This window comes from Juglans microcarpa x Juglans regia, chromosome 2D (assembly GCF_004785595.1).
Source record: "Juglans microcarpa x Juglans regia isolate MS1-56 chromosome 2D, Jm3101_v1.0, whole genome shotgun sequence".
In the NCBI taxonomy this organism is placed as follows: Eukaryota; Viridiplantae; Streptophyta; class Magnoliopsida; order Fagales; family Juglandaceae; genus Juglans; species Juglans microcarpa x Juglans regia.
Window position 1 is genome coordinate 25,857,741 of NC_054596.1, and position 8,586 is coordinate 25,866,326.

Below are 8,586 nucleotides of genomic sequence, written 5' to 3' on the forward strand. Positions count from 1 at the left end.
GCCCATGGGGCTGTCGGGGTATGTCAGCAACATTGTCAAGACATGGATCGTGGGGCTGTCGGGGCATGTCGTGTCAAGGCATCATCCATGGGCCCTTCAAGACTTGTCATGACATGATTGGTAGCTAGCCATGGACCATAAAACACGGGGTTATCACATTCACACCCTATTTTGTCATTCGGCCTCCGGACTCCAACTACCATACGTATGGAACAAATGGAGTCCCCACCTCTAAATCTTTCAAATATAGCCTGCCCCACTCCACCAACGTCAACAATGAGCTCCTCAAGCCAGTATAATCATGTGTGTCTTCAATGAACCACTGTCAATCCGAACCTTCAAATCCTAGCTGTCTAGGTATGTTTTAGCTTTCCCTAGCTGACAATCAAAAAGAAAATGATGCAGAGATCTCATTTGAAAACACCAAAATAATTGACTACGAACCAATAACCCGCGCAATGCGTGGAGTTTTTTAGATCTATATTTAGATATGCACTATACATAATTACTATCTAAACTATCTAAAATTAATAATTAATAATAATTGATCAAACGTCACTAAATAAGTTAAATGTTTAAACATGATCTCTATTTCACTAAATTTTTAGAAAGACCTATCACTAACCGAGTATAGAACGACGTCCCATCATATTCTATTCAAGTAAATGCATATAGAATAAAATAATTTAAATTTTTTTAAGCTTTTTATATATAGAACTAATCATAATATTATTTAATATTCTTAACATATCTTCATTCTCAAATTATAGCTTAGTGTCTTATAAAAAAAAATTATAACTTAGTGGAATAGTTATATTTTATCTTAATCTATTAAAATAAGCAGCAGAATTTCGGTTCATAAAATAGAATTAATCATGCTTAAATTGAATCCTTTGTAGTTTATTACTATAATCTAATTATAAATCCATACTTAGTAATATATTTTAACTGCCATAAAATATGTGTCATTCTCATAAAAACAGAGTCCAAATTAAAACAAATTTGCGTGAAATCAAGCCTAAATCTTAGAAGCAGTCACTTTTTTGTCATGATTTATAATTCAAGAGCAATAATATAATAAAGTTTTCAAATTGGTACGTGGGTTATGTTTTACTGGAAAGGCTAGATGGAATTTTTGTAATAATTTTAACTCTACATGTGTCTTACAGAAAAGCTAGAGGCAAATCTCAATCTTGAAAAGAATAAAATAATTTTTTGAAAAAAAAAATGGGTTGTAACGTAATTTAGCCATTAAGATTTAAGAAGCAAATATGACTGGCCTGCTTATGGTGTAACGCCCTAGTCCCATAGGGGTTGGAGAGTTACTTCTTATCACTTAAACTCACATTTCAACGATATAATAATAGAGTCCAAATTTCTAATATCATGTAGAAATTTCGATTCAAACTAATTTCGTCAATATAACCAATTTTCCAAAATGCCAACTCATCATAACACAATAAAATTCCTTAAAAAAATCGTCAATACTCATAAAAATTTTCTATGCCTAATCCATTATACTTAAATCATCTCACCCAATGCTTCATAATATTGATTCTCAACTCAACCATCAAAATATCTGAAAAATATTGTAGAAATAAGGGGTGAGTTATCAACAACTCAGTAAGCAAATAACATATACTAGCATGTAAATATGAGCATTTCTAAAATTCGGTATGCAGAACAAAACATTTACTTTTAGAATGCAGAAACAATATATTTACATTTGTAATGTATAAATAAAACTTGGTACAAAACATCAGATCGAAATTTTCAAAAATACAAATTTGTTCCCAAAAAGAAAATCCTTTGGCATATCGAAACTGAAACATTATATTCATATTATCTCATAAACTCATATCAGGACAAATACTATGTTTAACGCCCGTGGTAAGGTTATAAACCACTATTATACCCGTGGCTGGGCCGTATACCAGGTTTCACCCCCGTGGTAGGGTTATAAACCGTCATTATACCTGTCGATGGGCCGTATACCATGTCTCACTCTCGTGGTAGAGTTATAAACCACCATTATACCAGTGGTTGGGCCTTAACAGAAACAAAACGGAACATCATCGAAACCAAATCACATTCAGATACAGAATCAGAATTTCATGCCAAGGTTTTCAGATGACACATCATATCAAAACAAAATATTGAGTAGCTTCAAATCATGTCACATGTTCAAAATAAACAGAATCAAAACATCTTCATTTATTCTTAACAAAAATTTTTAGATTTTCATATTCGCTCATTTTATATAGTTCAAAATCAGAATATACAAAATTAGCTCATGTCTACACCAATCATGACAGAAAATACTTTCTCTTATATAGAATTTATGCATATGTAGAATAAACATCTGAGGTTGTTTTTAGATTTCTTTTAAAAAACAAACATACTTATTTTCGAAGTCAACCTCGTTTCATTTCTTTTATGCAAAACTAGTATATGAACCACGTTTAGACAAAACATCTTAAGTACTATTATGAATCTTTCCACAATCGTGCTGAATGAATGTCAATCGTCACTTATACAAAACACTAAGCGTTACTAAACTTCTAAAATGACTTACTAAAATTTTCTATTTACTTAAATTCATATTACGGAAATAAGTTTTTTAAAAAATAATTATTAGCGGTCAGAAATCTAACAAAATACTATTGTCGTTCAAAGTATATTCTTAAGTTATTATAATATAGTTTTATCAAATATAGTAAAACAAACTTAAATTCATTTCAAAAATTAACTTAATTATATTTAAAACTCAATATCAAAATAAACATCAAAAGGCAAGAAAGCATACTGACTTATAGACTAGATGTAGTAATATAAATATACTTAACATAATTTCTTTACTATGCTTTTCAAATGCTATACGAAAAAGTGACTTATTAATACTATTCAAATAAATCTGCAGGTAGGAACCAAAAACCAGAAACGGAAAATACTTCCTTATGAAAAAGCAAACGGAAAACTGGAGGAAGACAAAACCGTGCGAATAAGTCTGGGCTCCCCAAGAGAAATGGCCAAGGACGACGGAAGCGGTGGCTAGCTAGGTCGACGGTGTACGGCGCGACTGAAGAGCACAGAGAGTGAAAGAGAGAGAGATGAGAGAGAGAGAGTAAACACGGAGGGAGAAAGAGAGTTTGTGAGAGGGAGAGAGACCGCACGAGATACTCACCGGGAGGGCAGCAATTAGGCGGCGACACGGTGGTTGGGCAACAGCAGATCACAGAGTGGTTGGGGCATCGGTTTCATTGGGCTTCCCTTGCCGTGGCTGGTGGTACTGAACGAGATGAAGTGCCCTGTTTTGAGATGTAAAAACAGAGGTCCTTCGGTGAGGTTGAGTGTGGTGTTTTCCAACGTGGGTTCACGGCTGGCTATGGTAGTGACGTCTGGGCAGATGTTTATGTGGGGTGAATGAAGTGGGCGGCAGAGGCAGTGATGTCGGCGTTGCAAGGCGACTACGTGGAGACTATGGAGGTTGAGGCATGGCTTAGTCTCGGTTTGGTACTAGGTCTCACGATGGTTGGCTGTTTTTCCGAGAAGGGGGGTGGGGGGGGGGGGGGGGGGTTGCCTACGGTGGCTGAACAGAGATTTGTCATCCTGGGTCGGTTGTCGTTGGGCTGGGTCCGTGGTGATGCGACATGGAGGTCCTACCATGGGGAAACTTTGCTTTGTTTTTTCTTGCTTAGCACAGGCCAGGCCTCGGTGATGGTGGTATATGTTGTACAAGGAGGAGCCGTGGTTTTCTTGTTTGTGTAGTGAAGGTGCTTTCATGTGATGGAGGCTCGCAGTTGTGACTGGGTCGAGTTTTGGACGTGGGAGAGAGAGTCCTCATGTTGCTAGGGTGGTGTACGTGGGGTGACAGGTTGTTTTCTTGACATCACGTGTGGGGCTTACAGTGATGCATGTATGGTGAATGTTAGGGCTACCCTTGGGTTGTTGCCGCGAGATGGGGGCTGGGTGAATGCATGCTGCGAAACTTACATGCATGGAGGACAACGGTTGCTGCTATTGCCACTTAATGGGTGTGAGCCACGTTACTGAACATGGGGAGGGAAAGAAAAATAACATGATGTGTGGTGAAGAGCAACCAGAGATAGATTAACTGAGATTTGAAAATAAAAAATAAAAAATGGTGCACGAGGTTGAATAATATATATATATATATATATATATATATATATATATATATAAACACGAGTTTCGTTTTGGGCCCGGGTGTTGCATCCTTCCACCTTTAGAAAAATTTCGTCTTTGAAATTTGCTAGTTCCACAAGCAAATCCTAAATATTTAACCGCTACAACCATTCCATGCCTACCTCAATCATCCATCATTTTTTCAAACCTAATATTCCAAATTAACTCTCCAATATTGTCAATTATATTCTCCCATATTTCCCCGAGCCATATACGTTGGCACGCACTGCAATTTCAAGTCTAAAATATAAACCTCAATAATGCAATTAAAGACCAAAATAATAATCCCGAACTCTCTACATAATCCATGAAGCTCATACAAATAATGAAATAAACTCTCAAACTATAATATCACCAAAACCGCGCTTCTGCTGTGTACTCTAACAACTTGTAGTCATAAACACATTGTAACTCACTCACGTACCTCTAAAATTAGCTAAACCCCACATTTAACCAGTCCATACATTTTTAACTCACCAAAGTCAAATTCAGAAATTATACCAACATGATTGTAGCCTCTAAAACATCAATATCACAAGTCTAAGCCTCAAGTTTCTAACCAAAACTCTATCCAAGAAGTCAACCTGAAGTCTAAATCTTAAATCTTATCAGAATCATTTCCTACAGTCTATAGAATTACGCCTACCAGAATTAAAAATCTCGAATGTCTTAAAAATCGTTTTCCTAAAATATGCAAAAATCTAAAAGTTCAGATTTCGTGGGACATATTTCATCGGTCCGCAAGTGCTAATATATCATCAAAAATCGTATTCGGGTGTCCGCAAAATTCTAAGACCTTAAATCTCATCAAAATCACCTTTAAAAAATTTACAGCATCTCTAAACCTCAGTTTTCGAAAAAAAAAAAAATTTAATCCATAAAATCTGCAGAATCTCAAACGTTAAACATCATCACACTCCTCATTATAGTATGTAGAATCTCATACCTTGAATTTCATCACACTCATTTATACTCTTGAACACTCTCTTTCATCTTCAGTCGCATTTAGATCCGAAATGTTTCATAATTGACGACGAGATGGGATATAGAAAACTTGCATTTTAATAAACGTTTCAAAATATAGAGTTCATATAAACATATGCAAATGGTTTTAACCATAAAATGAATATGTATAAAATATTTTGAATTTATAAAAACCTCTATGTGTGTGTATATATATATATATATATATTTTTTTTCAAAGAGCCGGTAGCTACACACACATAGCAGCCCCGTCTCAAGTTTATTAATAAACCCTCACTTATGATTGAAGAAAACCGTGGTTACATCATTACACTTGGGGGCTTACATGATAAATCACTATAAACTAACCCAAAACCAAGTGTCAAAAAAATTACCAACTCTAAATTAACAATTAAACTAACAAGCCTAAAAAAATATTCTAAATACCTGAACAATGATAAACCGCAATTTGGTGTCGCAACATAGAACATTAATAAACTATGCACCTCAACGTCAAACGTAAACATACACCTCAGCGTCAAACATAAAAGTAAAATGTAAAACGTGAAAATATGTTTAACGTAAACAAAACAACGGAAATAATAACGTTGGACACAAAGGATAAAATCAGCTGCTATACCCAAAAAAATTAACTCCTATGAATATGTCTAAACACCTCTACAATAGGAATTTGGCATCTCTGAAGGATATCAATATGTACAATATTTAATCTTTTCTTTCTTCTCATTTTAATTGATATATTCCTAAGCCAAAATAGAATCTGTTCCCAACACACTTGAACTGACATTTTTTTATCCTCCATGCGTGCTTTACACCGTCGAATCCAAATAATCCATATAATAAAAATTGGGGTAATGCCTCTTAAATGTTCTAATTGCGAAGACCTTTTTCCTTTGGAAATCCAAATCAACAACCTTTCTCTCCAACTTTGCTGCTGTTCAAAATCAACTCCCAGCATATTCGAAACCTTCGTCCACAACTGCATTGCAAAATCCCCCTCGCCCAAAATGTGATCCATCGTTTCAATCCTCGGCTTCTCACAACATACACATGACGAACATAAAGAAATACCCAATCGTTGAATATTGGTATCTACACTCAAAGTCCCTTGTATCCCTTTCCAACATACAAAAAAAATCCTAAGAGGAATACCAGGTATATATATATATATATATAAAATGTACACGCAACTGCAGTAACAATATATTTCTAAAATCTAAACCTTCAATCTTATCCAAGTTAATTTGTAAAGTCCACAGCATGAGTCTACATAATTTAAAAATCTCAATCGTTATGAAATCAGTTAAAAAAATCTACAAAATCCAACACCTCAAATTCCATAAGACATATTTCCTAAAGCCTGAAGATTCGAATACCTCTAATACCAACAAGATTTTTCCATGCAGTCCGCAAAATTCCAAACATCAAGACTAAAAATTATTTCCTAAAGTCCCTGATAACCCAAAACCCCATATACTATAGTCTATAGAACTTCAAACCTGTCTTTCAGTCAAACTTATATCAACTTCAAAATCTAAACCATAAATCATATCCAAGTCATGTCCAACAGACTACAGAATAAGCTTACCGGATCTAAAACCTGAAATATTATAAAAATCATTTCTTAGAATCTGCAAAATCTAAATCCTCATATTTCTATACCTCCAATAAAAAATTACTTCTTAAAACCCACATATATTTAAACCTCAAATGTTTTATAGTCTGCAGAACCTCAAACCTAGCTCTAGTATCAACTATAACGCCCCAGTCTTGCAGGGGTCGGAGATTTACTTCCTATCACTTAAACTCATATTTCAACAATATAATAATAGACTCCAAATTCCGAATATCATGTAGAAATTTCAATTCAAACTAATTTCTTCAATATAACGAATTTTCCAAAATGTCAACTCATCATAACACAATAAAATTTCTTAATAAAAATCGCCAATACTCATAAAAAATTTCGATGCCTAATCCATTATACTTAAATCATCTCACCCAATGCTTCATAATATTGATTCTCAGCTGAAACATTAAAATATCTGAAAAATATTGTGGAGATAAGAGGTGAGTTATCAACAACTCAGTAATCAATGAACATATACTAGCATGTAAACATGAGCATTTATAAAGTTCGATATGCATAACAAAACATTTACTTTCAGAATGCAGAAACAACATATTTACTTTTAGAATGCATAAACAAAACTTGGTACAAAATATCAAAGCGAAACTTTCAGAAAAACAAACTTGTTCCCAAAAAGATAATCCTCGGGCATATCCAAACTGAAACATTATATTCATATCACCTCATATTATCAGATCGGGACAAGTACCATGTTTAACTTCCGTGGTAAGGTTATAAACCACCATTATACCCGTGGCTGGGTCGTATACCATGTTTCACCCCTTGGTAGGGTTATAAACCACTATTATACCTGTGGCTGAGTCGTATACCTTGTTTCACCCTCGTGATAGGGATATAAACCACCATTATACTAGTGGCTGGGTCTTAACAGAAACAGAATGGAACATCTTCGAAACCATATCACATTCAGATACAGAATCAAAACTTCATGTCAAGGTTTTCAGATGACACATCATATCAAAACAAAATACTAAATAGCTTCAGATCATTTCACATGTTCGAAATAAACAAAATTAAAACATCTTCATTTATTCATAACAAAAACTCTTAGATTTTCATATTCGCTCTTTTTGCATAGTTCAAAAACAAAATTAACAAAATTAACTCATGTCTACATCAGTCATAACAGAAAATACTTTCTCCTATATATAATTTATGCATATGTAGAATAAACATCTGAGGTCGTTTTCATATTTCTTTTAAAAAATAAACATGCTTATTTTCAAAGTCAACCTCATTTCATTTCTTTATGCAAACTAGTATATGAACCCCGCTTACCTAGATTTCTTAAGTACTATTCTGAATCTTTCCACAATTATGCTGAATGAATGTCAATCGTCACCTATACAAAACACTAAGTGTTAAACTTCTAAAAGGACTTACTAAAACTCTCCGTTTACTTAAATTCATACTACAGAAATAGTTTTTTAAAAAAATAATTATTAGCTATCAGAAAACTAACAAAATACTATCACCGTTCAAAGTATATTCTTAACTTATTATAATATAGTTTTATCAAATATAGTAAAACAAACTTAAATTCATTTCAAAAATTAACTTAATTATATTTAAAACTCAATATAAAAATAAACATCAAAAGGCAAGAAAGCGTACTGACTTATAAAATAGATGTAGTAATATAAATATACTTAAAATAATTTTTTTACTACGTTTCACAAATGCTATACGAAAAAGCGACATATTAATACTATTCAAATAAATCTGTAGGTAGGAACCAAAAACCA